This window comes from Solanum verrucosum, unplaced genomic scaffold (genome assembly GCF_900185275.1).
Source record: "Solanum verrucosum unplaced genomic scaffold, falcon-dt-bn FXZP01000166.1, whole genome shotgun sequence".
NCBI lineage: Eukaryota > Viridiplantae > Streptophyta > Magnoliopsida > Solanales > Solanaceae > Solanum > Solanum verrucosum.
Window position 1 is genome coordinate 23,041 of NW_026020139.1, and position 14,217 is coordinate 37,257.

Sequence of the window (14,217 nt, forward strand, 5' to 3'; positions counted from 1 at the left end):
TGCTTTGATTTGTGGGTCAATTTTGCACCTAATTCTGGTCCGAAATATGGGTTAGTGAATGGGTATCGTTGGGTCCGTATGAACTTGCTCTTTGTGTTCTTGATAGCTTGGCAAAGATCCGAGGCTCTCAAGAAGGGAAAAGTGCCCGAGTTATAGTTCGTGTGCAATCTCATGAGAAGCAAGCCCTTGACGAACATAGTTTATGCGCCGCTAATGTAGCGGCTTGTCGAGCATTTGACAAACTCACACCATCCATTTCAAATAGGATTTGTCCCCTGGACACACGAGCAATCCAACCCGTAGGATTTCCTTTGCCCTGGCCCGACCTATAGGTCCGCTAACGTAAAACGAGGAGTTGAGCCTGAACTAGCGAACCGAAGTCACTTTCGAAACCATACTTCCTACAGCTAACATGTGTCCAGTCCAGCGGGAACGCGCAACGCAAACGATTCAACTAGGGTTTTTGCCATACATGCAAACATAATAAATAAAACCAAACAACGATAGTTAGCATAGATATGAGCCTATCTCCAGTAGGCATGGCATGGATTGCTAACAGGCTGAAGCTTGTCTTCAAGAAAGTGATAAGCCTCCTTTCTTATGTTTGAGTAAGGGGATTCATTAATATAATAATAGAGGAAAGATTCTCTTCTTCAAGCATTAAGTTAAGGAGTTTGTCTAGAGTAAAGGAACTGGTTTCACAAAAGGGCTCTCAAAAGCGATCTGATACCTTCTTCCCTTGGTCTGATGCTCCATCAATATTGCACTTCATTCCTCAGTGGTGGAGCCAACCAAGATGAGGCTCACTCATTGAAGTGTGACCGTAGATCTGGTCTTTTTGCCAGGAAACAAAGCAGCCAGAGCCCTATGGCCTCAACGCTAGGCAGGAACAACAAAAGAATTCAAAGCGCTGAATAGGAAATTGAAAAAGGCGCGGAGCAACAGCCGCATCCAGATCTGATCTATTTACTCTACAATTCATCCGGTGACATGCAGTTTTCGGTCTTGAGGTATGTTAACTTCTTTTTCTCAGACTTGGCTTAGTTAGATTAATTATATTTTGGGTAGTATTGCATGATTTAGGTGGAATCTCTAGGTTGAGTTGAGCTCTGTTTATCTTTGGATAGTTATGGCCATAGGTTGGGTTGTTTAGCTTATGTTTTAGTCGGAGCAGCCTTAGTTTAGGTGATCCTTGCGTGAGTAGTATCCTTAGATATTGCTTCTAGGTGGCGTGAAACTTAGGATTGTGCTGTGTTTGATTGATTTGGTTGGTTTGATTGATGATAGGGATCCTTGAGTTGTGATGTTTTGGTTGTTTATTAAACTGTTGGACCCGAAGTCATTGTTGACACCCAATTTTGGCCTAACATTTTCAAAGTTTATATTTTTAAGTTTTATTCATTAAATAGTTCAAAATATGTTTTTTTTGTAATTTTAAATAGATTTATCAATAGTTATTCTTATTTTTCAAAATATTAAGATTTTTATTAGTTTATTTTGAATTTTAGTTAATTTTGATTACATTATTATTTGTCACAGTCAGTTGAATATGTTGATAATATTATCTCTATTTGATTAAATCATAATTCTTTCTTAGATTGCATTTTTTTTACATGGCATTGATTATATTTTGTTAATATTCATTTTAGTATTTTTGACACAATCTAAGTATATATTAATACACAAATATTTTATTAACCAATTACTTTGGGCCACGATCTTTAGTCCACGGTTTGAGCCCATTGTATTATATAAATGTAATTTATTTTCTATATAAGTCTTATTTTAATCACAAAAAGGGGTGGTGGATAATTTTTAGGTTTTGGAGAGAAAATAATTTCTAGAAGGATAAAACCCTAATATTTTTCTTCTCCAATTTTTGGCCCTCAACAGCTGCCACCAGAAACCCCTTGTGTTTTTCGGTGACAACCATCACCACCACCCAAAGAACATCCAAACAGACCCCATGGCTGCCGTGATAATGCTCAAATGTCCTCCTTAAAATCAATTAAAAGGGATAACGGTCGTAGTCAATAAATATAACCAACTAAGAGTCAGGGTCGAATCCCACAAAAAATGGTATATCGTAGAGAATTCCTATCAAGAATTTGGATTGTAAACTCATTTATTTGTAATAGTAAAAGCAAATGTGTGGATGATTCCATCAATTTAATAAAAGATTTGGTTATCAATTGTCACAATTAAAATAAGATTTTGGGGAATTCAAGAGTTATCAAGCAATCTAGGGTGCAAAGATTGAAAATTAATGTCACATGAGGCTAATTGTGCTGCTATATAGTGATGGACATTCATGAATAGGCTAGGTCATCTTCAATGACACTAATCATCTTTCAATCTCAAAGTATCTATGCATAGAATCTCCTTTCGGTCTCATCCAAATGTCAATCTAAACAACCCAATACCTTACTTTATTTTCTCATTCGATACAGAAATATGGCTACTAGATCTGACCCATAACCTCTATTTCAAACAAGTTACAAATATCAAACCTATATTGCTAGTATTGAACTAATTACCCACTCCAATCAATCTCTTTTGAGCATCGACCGGAGATCGGAAGTAGAAATTAAGTTTGCAACCTTAACCCATAAATTAATCCCATGCTAATTATCCCAAATTCATGCATGAACAACAACAAAACAGAGCATAACACAATATCCACTACATTAAATCAACACCCAATCCCATAATTGCACCCATAGATCTTGGGGTTTTAGCAACCCATCACAAAAAGCAAAGAAAATATACCTTCCATGAAAACAACCATGGGTAGCTTGAAATTAATATATTAAAAGGAAACTCACTTTGAATCAACTTCAGTTTGTCCAATTCAAGAACAAAGTTGAAAAACTCCAAAAGCTAGACAGTGTTCTTTACAAAGGTAAAATGTTTTTTCTCTCTCAAAATGTTCAGAGTTCTCAATATCTCTATTCTACTATGAAAACTCCCATTTTTTTTCTCTTCATTGAGCTATTTATAGTTTCCCAAAATTTTGGTCCAAAAACTCAATGTGCGTCTCACTCAGCGACATTAGTCAGGCTCGACGAGTTCCTTTGGCGAATTGTCAATCAAGCTTTAGCTCGCCTTTTCATTCTCTAGGCTTCAGGTGGTTGAACCTCAGTCACTGAGCTCGTTTGAGTTTGCCTTTCACCTTCGGTGTATCGCGAGTACCACCTTGATTTGCCTTTCGAGCCTTCAATTTTTCTCCTTGCACTGTCATTTTTGGCGATGATCAGCAAGGTCACCTTTCTTATTCGGCGAGTCGCCTTTTCATTTGGAGTTCACCAACCTATCTCAATAGAGTCAAGTTTTGTGCATTGTCAATTTAGGCGAGGTTATGCTAACTAGGCGATCCGCCTTTCTTGTTTTGGCGATCATCAATGTATAGTTTTCACTTCTTTTTGCATTTTTGGCCATTTTTTTAAACATTCATCCTTGCCTTGTCCATTAGCCTTCATAGCTGCAAATTATCAAGATATCATCAAAATAGGACAAAATTAGGCATTGAGGACACTAATTATTGAGCTACATAGACCTCAAATCAATGTAAATCTACCTCTCATCAACACCATCAACTTAAACATTTTCTTGTCCTCAAGTAAATCAAGAACACAATCAGCTCAATTAGGGTGTCTACAACATTATTCAATGAGAGCTAACATGAAAGTGCCATTACAAGACTATTTCAACACATGCTACGGTCAATCATGATAAAAAAATTTCAAATGATGACTAGCCAGTTTTCACTCAAGCTCTAGCTCACGTTAGCTTCTTCTCTAATGCAAGATGATGTTTCAATGTTCATATGTCCTCACATCAAGAATGATTCCATGCTCTCACAAAGTAAATCAACAAAGAAATAAGGAATCAATGCAACACTCACTCTCTCAAAAGAGAAATACATGCAAGCTTTGTCTCATAGGTTTGTCCATAATTTCCAATCATCACACAACCTAGTTCATGCAAGATCTCAAGGGTCTTTTAGGCTTGTAATGGGGCTGAGGGTTAATGCATGTTCAATTTGGCTCGGTCACTTCACTTCTTCTCGAGTTCTTTTCATTCTTTTTCATTTGAGAACTCAAACTTTGACTTTTCACTCAATTTATTTGGAATCCCCTTATTGCATCACTTTTTTTTTTCATTTTCATTTTTTCAAAGCATTTTCATCACAGTGACTCTTTTGTTTTTATAATGAGGGGTTCGTTTTTTTTTAACAAACTTCAAAGTTGAGCCTAATTTCATCTTTATTTACCCTTCACTTCGCTATCATTAATCCTTCTTTCCACACCCCCAACATAGGATTTTTGGCCTAACTTGGATATTCAAGCATAATAATGCTCCACAAAGGATTTTAGGTGAGAAGGTAGGGAAAATTTTTCTTATGAGGTTTACTTTTGATTTTGCCAACAAATGGGTTAGGCTTAAATAGTGCCAAAATGGATGCACACCCTCACAAGGTAGTCACAAAACATTATGGACATTTGGGTTCCCTCTTTGAATTATTGCCCAATATCACGCCTCACAATTACCAAGATTTAAAGAATTAGACTAACAAGGAAAATTCTAGGACTCGACACACATGCTTTCAAGTAAGACCTCACCACACATTGCACTTCGAAATACACTCATTTAGTACATCCCAAAAAGATCAAAAGCATACGTGTAATTTTCATTGCAAGGCTCACATCAAAATGCAACTAGTTTACAAAATATTCAACGAGATCACTCAAAAGCGCAACCACATCGATTTCATTCTCACAACAAAAATATTATACATGATGCTCATCATGAGTACTATTCAAGACATCGATATTGAACACAATCGATCCTCGAATCATTATCAATGAAAAGTTAAGCATTTTATGATTTTTCAAATTCACAGGGGATTGCAAAATTGAGAGAAAATGAAAAAAAGGGAAAAGAAATACGTTAAACCAAATAAAGCACTATAATATAAACAAAAAAAACTTATACAACCATCCAAAACTGAAAAGTAACAAAATACAAAGAAAATAGTGGACTATTGGCTCAAAATACCCTCACCCCACCAAAAAAGAGTAAAACAGTGTCCTCAATGCACAAATAAAAAAGTACGAGAGGCTAAGTAAGAAGGCCCCCCTCACTGGCTATGCTCGTGGAGCACTGTCACTGGAGTCTCCATATGGAAAGCATCATCTGGGGCATCAATGTCTGGCAATAGAATCACTGGAGTCGCAAGGCAGTATCAATTGAGGCATCAGTGCCCATCACCCTACTCGGATGAATGGTGGAGTTTGAAAAGACTCCATTGGTACCAATCGCTGAAGTCTCCCTAAGGGATCTTTCCAGGGTTATCTGTACAATCGCCTCCTCAGTCTCATGCAGCTCTGTGAGAGTCTTACCAATACCATGCTCATGCTTCTCACTCCTCAACTTCTCCTCAACAGTCTCCTTGGCCAAATCATCATCAGCCCTCTCAACATTCATATCATCAACATTACCAACTCTCGCAACCAATTTAGGTTACACAGTGGAAGTAGGCTCACTGCTAGGTATCAGTGGTTGCACAGAGGCAGGTGTATCTGATAGGGGAAACTCGCTCATAGAATCGAGAGGTCCTCAGAATACAACTAAGTCACATCTGCTTGCAAAGAAGCAAGCTCAGCCCTCACGGTGTCTAGTGCACCAGAACTACCCTCGCCTTTCTCTTAGGCCTCTAGTCTCGCGGTGAGGTTGTCCAACCTCACACCATGGATCTCAACCAGCCCCTCACATTTAGATACCCTATCCCTCAACGAAGCTAAGGCCTGCTCTATATCCCTCTCAATAATCCCGGGTAAGTTCGTCTCAACCCTCGCAGCTCTAACAACGGTAAAATGTTTCTTTCTCAAAATATTCATAACTATCAATATCTCTATTTCACTCTGAAAACCCTATTTTTCTCTTTTCATTGGGCTACTTATAGCGTCCCAAAAATTTGGCCCAAAAACTCAATGCACGTCTCACTCGACGACTTTAGTCGAGCTCGCCGAGTTCCTTCGGTGAATTACAAATCAAGTTTCAACTTGACTTTTTTTTCTCTAGGCTTCCGTTGTTTGAAGCTCAGTTAGCGAGCTTGTTTGAGTCAACCTTTAACGTTTGGCACATCACCATGTACCACCTTGGTTCGTGTAACACTTCAAAACTAATAAGCTAAGCTAGAACTTGACGTTAGGATTAGAGCCTTGAACGTACCTTCCCATAACTTAAAATTCATGTTTTCGTGTTAGAACATCAAGGCCTTAACCCCAAGGACCAACCATGGGTCCTTGAGGAAAAGGGATAGAAAGGGCTGCCAGATAGTGACCCCTCGAAGGGCACCTACTCCTCATTGGTCAACCCACGACACGTAGGGGGGCAGCATGGGTGAGCCATTTTGAAAACTGCCTAAGGCAGTAGCCATGGGCAGGACCCACGCCTCGTCGATGGGTCCACGCTACGTGGCTCACATCCGTAGGTCAAGACCCCTAAATTCAAGCTCCAGTCCACGACCCATGCTTCACCAACATGGGCCGTGAGTCCATCCACGGTCTGCAAGTGAGGGGGTCGTGGGTCACACCTGTAAGTTGGTTTTTGGGGATTAGTTGATGGGTAGTTTAGGGTTTTCCATTTGAATAAACTCTTAAGTGACGTCGTTTTAAGTTATTTTAGACTAGCTATATAAGAGTTTTAAGTCCCTAACTTAAGTAATCAAATCGGAACTACCAAATTCCCAAATCAAACCAACTCCCTCTCAAATATTTCTCTCACTAAAACCTCCATTGAAGAAGAAGAAGTTGAAGGCAAGAGTTCAAAGAGTCATCTTTTCCACCCAATTTCATGAGGAATCTTTATAAGGTACGGTAGATTTTCATCTATGGAGAGAATTCCTCCATAGAGTCCCTTCAAAGTCTTCAATTTCAAATCTAGGAAATCCCAAAACCTAGGGTTTTACTCCAATGTCATCGGTTCCTTTTCCAAAACGATTTCAATAATTTAGTTGTCTTGTATTATGATCAAATTGATGAATTACTACTATTTTTATGATGAATATCCCTATTTTGTCAAATTGGATTTCAAAGTGTGGCTGATGCTTGATATTAGTGGATTGTGATCGAATTATGCATGTAGTAGTTAATCTAATTGAAATATGTGATCATCCATGTCTAATGTAGTGATGCTATGTGTGATTGATGTATGGTGATCTAGGGTTTTTGAAGAGCTATGAATGAGAATCAATGCATGACTATGAGAATTATACATGTGCTTTATGAATACCTTGAGAAGTAAGGTTTTTATATTTATGAAGCAATTGTGGTATTGTTGAAAGGTTGTTCTCATATATACCCTTATATATGACTATGCATGAAATGTCTAAGATTATCATTCTGTTGTTGTGTTGATTGAAATGACATTCTCATGAACACACTAAGATATGATGTGAAAAGTTTACTCACATGTTAATGATTCTAAAAGTTGAAAGGCTATTCTCACCTCTTGAATCTATGACCTACATCATGATACCATGGTGGATTTAGTGCTAGGGGATTCTTCCATAAACATGAACCTAAGTAAAGACTTAGCATGAACTTAAAGAGAATTATGCTTAGCACCGAGTGGATATGAAAATGAGATGAAAGCTTCTACGTCAGTTAGTCTGGCTTTCCAAATGGGTTCCTTATACGTAAGTTAGTCTGGGTTCCTAAAGTAGGTATCTCATGAGATGGAAACCTTTTACCTTTGTTAGTCTAGGTTTCTAGAAGCAATCTCTCTATCCCGTAACTAAGTGCCCAGAAAGGTCTTTAGATAGTGGATCCACCTAAGCTAACAAACTATAGTTCTACCTTAGGAATGTAGGACACCTCTTTCGGTGTGGGGGCAAGACACCGGATTCCATGTAACTCACATGGTCTATGTCGGTTAAGGCTATCTTCCCTACATGACAAGAATATGAATGTGACAAGCATATGAACATGAACTATATTTATGAATTCTCAAGGAGTTCTACTTAGTGTGAGTGGGGGGGAGGGGTATGAGACTTCATTCATGCATTGCTCAAGTAGGCTTTGAAAGGGGTCATGATGTGGTTCTCTTATGCTGTGAAGACTTATGAATTATGCATGTTAAATGGATTGTTATTATGAGTGGCTTTCCTTGCTACAAGTTAATGAATATGAATGTTTCCTTGTCTATGAGTATTGACTATGATGAGGCCAAAGTATGATATGTATGATGTTGGTGACCTAAAGGTGGTACTTATTATTTGATGGAATTATGGGATCTTGTCTATGCATTGCACAAGTATAGCTTAGGATTGCTTATGAATTGGTTTGACTTATGTATCTACACTATTGTGCATGATGACTCTTAAACTTGATAAAATGTATGGTTTTAACTAAAATGTCCTTTTTTAGCATGTTTCCAATGATTTTATGCATGGCTATCATAGTTGGTGCATTTTTGTACTAACCCATATTTTATACATTTTTCTATAAGTGTAGGGCCCGGTTGTTGAGGTGTGCTTCTCCTGTTGTTCAAAGTTTGGATTGATTCTCTCCTTGCTTTTGGTGAGTCCTCTTGGTTCGGGGACGAGAGTTGTTCATTTATAGTTTGTTCCTTATGTTCTATTTTGAGACTATGTTGTAAGGGTTGTGACCCTATTGATTCTCGATTTTATTAGATGGATTTTGGAGACAATGTCTAGACTTCTATTTTGGTTTTATGAAATACTTCGATTGTAAATAAATTTTTTAATTTCGCATCATTTCTATGACTTTATGTTTATGATATGCTAAGGGCTTGTATGCGACCCTTCGGGGTTAAGTACGCCGTGTTCCATCTAGGGGGTACCCCTGGGTTGTGACAAACTTGGTAATCAAAGCACAAGGTTTAGAATGATTCTAGGATGATGTCTCATAAGCCACATCTATTAGAGTCTTGTTTATGAGTGTGATGCGAGCCACTTTTATGAATGAGAGGCTATAAGATGTTTAGGAAATTTCACTTCTTTCATTATTCTTTAGTCGTGCTTTAAAGTTTTAACTTTATAAAGTTCTTTTCCTAACCCTTCTATTGTGTCTTTAGGATATTAATACAAGAAGGGCAAACGCAAGAAGGATGGAAGAGGAGAATGTGAATGAGAGAGTTCCTCCTTAAGATCCTCAAGACCCTCAAGATCCTCAAGTTCCTCAAGCTCCTATTGATCCGGCGGCTATGACAAGTATGGAAATAAGGTTGGCTCTCCAAATATTGACCCAAGCCATGACGGCCCAAGTCAATAGGGATGCTAGGACTCATGTGAACCCCAATGTGAATATTACCGCTTCAAGGATAAGGGACTTTACGAGGATGAATCCTCCCATGTTCCATGGCTCTAAAGTGGAAAAGGATCCACAAGGGTTTATTGATGAGGTCTATAAAGTGCTTGATACTATGGGACTGTCTCCACAAGAAAAGGCAGAATTAGCCACCTACCAATTTAAGGATGTGGCTCAAGTATGGTATGAACAATGGAAGGGTGAGAGACCTGTAGGAGCGGGTCTGATAGATTGGGAATTGTTTAAGTCGGTCTTTCTTGATAGATTCTTTCCCCTAGAGTTGAGGGAGCGAAAAATGCAAGAGTTCATAAATCTTCGACAATGGGGTTTGAGTGTGAAAGAGTACGCCCTTAAGTTCCCTCAATTGTCCAAGTATGCTCCAACCTTAGTGGCGGATTCTAGGGCCAAGATGAATAAATTTGTTATGGGGATATTCGACTTGGTAGTCAATGAATGTAGTTCGGCAATGCTCATCCCAAGTATGAATATTTCACGTCTCATGGTTCATGCCGAACAAATTAAGGAACAAAAGCTCAAGCAAGGGAATCAGGAAGTAAAGAGGGCTAGAACTAATGATGGAAATTTTTCCAATTGTAAGTCTGAGAGTCAAGGGAGACCAAGGTTCAAGTAAAGGTTCTCCAATCGAGACTCCTTTAGTGTTTCAGAGACCAACAAAGATAGGGTGTCTAACCTTAAGCCTCAAGGAGGCAATAGTGGTGGATCTTCTATGGTGAGACCTACTTGTGCTAAGTGCGGTAAGAAACATGAGGGCAAGTGCCTAGTTGGCACAGATGGTTGCTACGGTTGTGGGAAGAGTGGTCATTTGATGAGGGATTGTCCCATGCTTAAGGTTCAAGGAAGAGAGGGCAAGCAAGTTCCCCCTAGCGATTCAAATTCTGATGCTCCCAAGAAAAACCACTTTTATGCTCTTCAAGCCCGATGTGACCAAGAGAGCTCCCCGGATGTGGTTATCGGTATGTTGCAAGTTTTTCTTATCGATGTATTTGCATTGTTGGATCCCGGTGCGACTTTATCTTTTGTGACGCCTTATGTGGCGATGAGGTTTGATGTTTCCTCGAAAGAATTATTAGAACCTTTTTTGGTTTCTACCCCGGTTGGTGACTCCGTGGTGGCTAAGAAGGTGTATAGAAGATGTCCTATTTCCTTGTCCCATAGAGTTACTCACTCTTGTTGACTTGGTAGAACTTGACATGTTAGAGTTTGATGTAATTCTTGGTATGGATTGGTTGCATGATGCTATGCCTCTATTGATTGTAGAACCCGGGTGGTTAAATTTCAATTTCTGAATGAACCTATTTTAGAGAGGAAGGGGGGAATTCTATGCGTAGAGGTCAGTTTGTTTCTTGTCTTAAAGCTAGAAAGATGATCTCTAAGGGGTGCATTTACCATCTTGTTAGGGTGAAGGATTTTGAATCCGAAACCCTTCCTCTAGAGTCGGTTCCGATAGTTAATGAGTTTCCAAAAGTTTTTTCCGATGATTGGCCCAGTATTTCTCCCAAATAGGAAATAGATTTTGGTATTGACCTTATCCCGAATACACAACCTATCTCTATTCCTCCTTATAGAATGGCTCTGGCAGAGTTGAAGGAGTTGAAAGAGCAACTAAAGGATTTGCTAGACAAGTGTTTTATTCAACCAAGCATTTCTCCTTGGGGTGCTCCGGTATTGTTTGTTAGAAAGAAGGATGGGTCTCTTAGAATGTGCATTGAATATAGTCAATTGAATAAAGTGACCATTAAGAACAAGTATCCCCTTCCAAGGATTGATGACTTGTTTGACCAACTTCAAGGGGATAGTTATTTCTCCAAAATTGATCTTCGTTTAGGTTATCACCAATTAAGGGTGAGAGGGGTTGATATTCCCAAGACAACTTTTCGAACAAGATATGGTCACTATGAGTTCTTAGTCATGTTGTTCGCGTTGACTAATGCACCGATGTCCTTCATGGACCTAATGAATAGGGTATTCCGGCAATCTCTTGACATGTTTGTGATTGTGTTCATTGATGACATTTTGATCTATTCAAGGAGTGAAAATGAGCATATGGACCATTTGAGGATAGTATTGCAAGTCCTAAAAGACCATCAACTTTTCACAAAATTTAGCAAGTGCGTGATTTGGTTAAGGTTCGTAGCATTCCTTGGTCACATTGTGTCAAACAAGGGTATTGAGGTAGATCCTAAGAAAACGGATGCGGTCAAGAGTTGGCCTAGACCTCTTACTCCTTCCGACATTAGAAGCTTTTTGGGTTTGGCCGGTTATTATAGAAGGTTTGTTGAGGGGTTTTCCTCCACCGCTTCTCCTTTAATGGCTTTGACACAAAAAGAAGGCTAAATTTATGTGGTTAGAAAATTGTGAGAAAATTTTTCATGAATTGAAGGATAGGCTTACCTCCGCTCCAGTGTTGACTTTACCGGAGGGTACGAATGGCTTTGTTGTATATTGTGATGCCTCTAGAGTGGGGTTGGGATGTGTACTTATACAAAATGACAAGGTGATAGCCTACACTTCAGGACAACTAAAAGTGCATGAAAAGAACTACCCGACCCATGATCTAGAATTAGCGACGGTAGTATTTGCCTTGAAAATATGAATGCACTATCTATAGGGGTACATGTAGATGTTTTCACCAACCACAAGAGTCTTCAATATGTTTTTAGCCAAAAAGAGTTGAACCTCCGGCAAAGAAGGTGGTTAGAGTTATTGAAGGACTATGACATGAGTGTCCTCTACCACCCCGGTAAAGCTAATGTGGTAAAGGATGCTCTTAGTATATTGTCCATGGGTAGTGTGGCTCATATAGAGGATAAAAAGAAGGAATTGGTTCGTGATGTGCATTGGTTGGCCCGGCTAGGTGTTCATCTAGTGGATTCCACCAAGGGTGGTGTCATGGTCCATAATGGTTCCGAATCATCCTTTGTGATGGACGTGAAGTCTAAGCAAGAACTTGATCCTATATTAGTTGAGTTGAAATAGTCGGTACTCAAGAAGTCCATTGAGGCTTTCTCCCAAGGGGGAGATGGGGTACTTAGGTACCAAGGTCGGTTATGTGTTCCGGATGTTGATGGCTTGAGAGAGCAAATTCTAGAAGAAGCTCATGGTTTGCGGTATTCTATTTATCCGAGAGCCACCAAGATGTATTGTGACCTACGAGAAGTCTATTGGTGGAATGGTATGAAGAAAGATATAACATGTTTTGTTGCCAAGTGTCTGAATTGCCAACAAGTTAAGGCCGAACACCAAAGGTCAGGAGGCTTATTCCAAGATATAGATATTCCCACTTGGAAATAGGAGGATGTGAACATGGACTTTATTGTGGTTTTGCCTCGTACCCGAAGGCAACATGATTCTATTTGGGTCATTATAGATCGGATGACAAAATCAGCCCACTTCATTCCCGTCAAGGTTTCTTTTATGACAGAAGACTAGGACAAGTTGTATATCAATGAAGTAGTGAAGTTGCATGGGGTTCCTCTATCTATTATTTCGGATCAGGGTACTCAATTTACTTCACACTTTTGGAAGTCATTCCAAAAATGGCTTGGTACTAAGGTTAAGCCTATCACGACTTTTTATCCCCAAACCGATGGGAAAGCGGAACATACCATACAAACCTTGGAAGATATGTTAAGAGCATGTGTTATAGACTTCAAGGGTAATTGGGATGACCATCTACCATTGATAGAGTTTGCCTACAACAATAGTTACCACTCAAGTATTGCAATGGCTCCTTTTGAAGCCTTGTATGGTAGGAGATGTAAGTCTCCGGTTGGTTGGTTTGAAATAGGTGAAATTTCTCTAATTGGTCCCGAATTAGTTTATGAGGCCATTGAGAAGGTCCGACTCATTAGAGAGAGGTTTAGGACGTCCCCAAAGTCGGCAAAAGTCCTATGCCAATGTTAGAAGAAGAGATCTAGAATTCGAAGTTAATGATTGGGTCTACTTGAAAATATCGCCTATGAAAGGTCTGATGAGGTTTGGCAAGAAAGGGAAGCTTAGTCCTCGGTATGTGAGCCCATATCAAATTTTGAAGCGTATTAGGAAAGTTACCTATGAGTTAGACTTGCCAAATGAGTTGGCCCCGGTTCACCTGATATTTCATGTTTCTATGCTCAAGAAGTGTATTGGTGACTCGGTATCCATCATTCGCTTAGAAGGGTTGGGGGTTGATGATAGCCTTTCCTATGAAGAGGTTTCGGTGGAAATCTTAGACCGGGAAGTTAAGAGATTGAGAAACAAGGAAATAGCTTCCATGAAGGTTCTATGGAGGAATCATTTAGTTGAGGGTGCTACATGGGAGGCCAAGGCCGATATGAAGTCCCGCTATCCTCATCTTTTTCCTTCTACTCCTATCCAAGCTTGAGGTAAGTAGTTCCTCTAAAGTTTGGTGTTTTAGGAGTCACATGTGTGATATGTGTTTTGCATGATTTCCTAATGTTATGCATGTTCTTGGTAAAATTCATATTTAGTATAAAATGAGTTTCCATGATTTATATGTCACTCATGTTTTTGTGCATTTTAGTAGGATGTTGCATATTTGACTTCATGAGATGAGATGATGAACATGCTTTATTATACTTTTGATGAAATGGCATATTGGCTCCGTAATGTTGTGTTGAGCAAGCTTTTATGATTGGAGAAGGTAGTTCCTCCTATAAATATGAGAAATGTTGAATTTGTGCATGTTAGGTTGGTAGATGTAGCTCCTACTCCCTTATGTTGCATTGCTTGTAATTGTTATGGAGTTGAAGTTTTCCCCTTTAAATTGTGCATTATTTTGATATTTCATACATGATGGACTGCTAGTCTTGAGTTTGTAATTCCGTAGGGTGTCTAGATCGTCATTCGAGGACGAATGTTC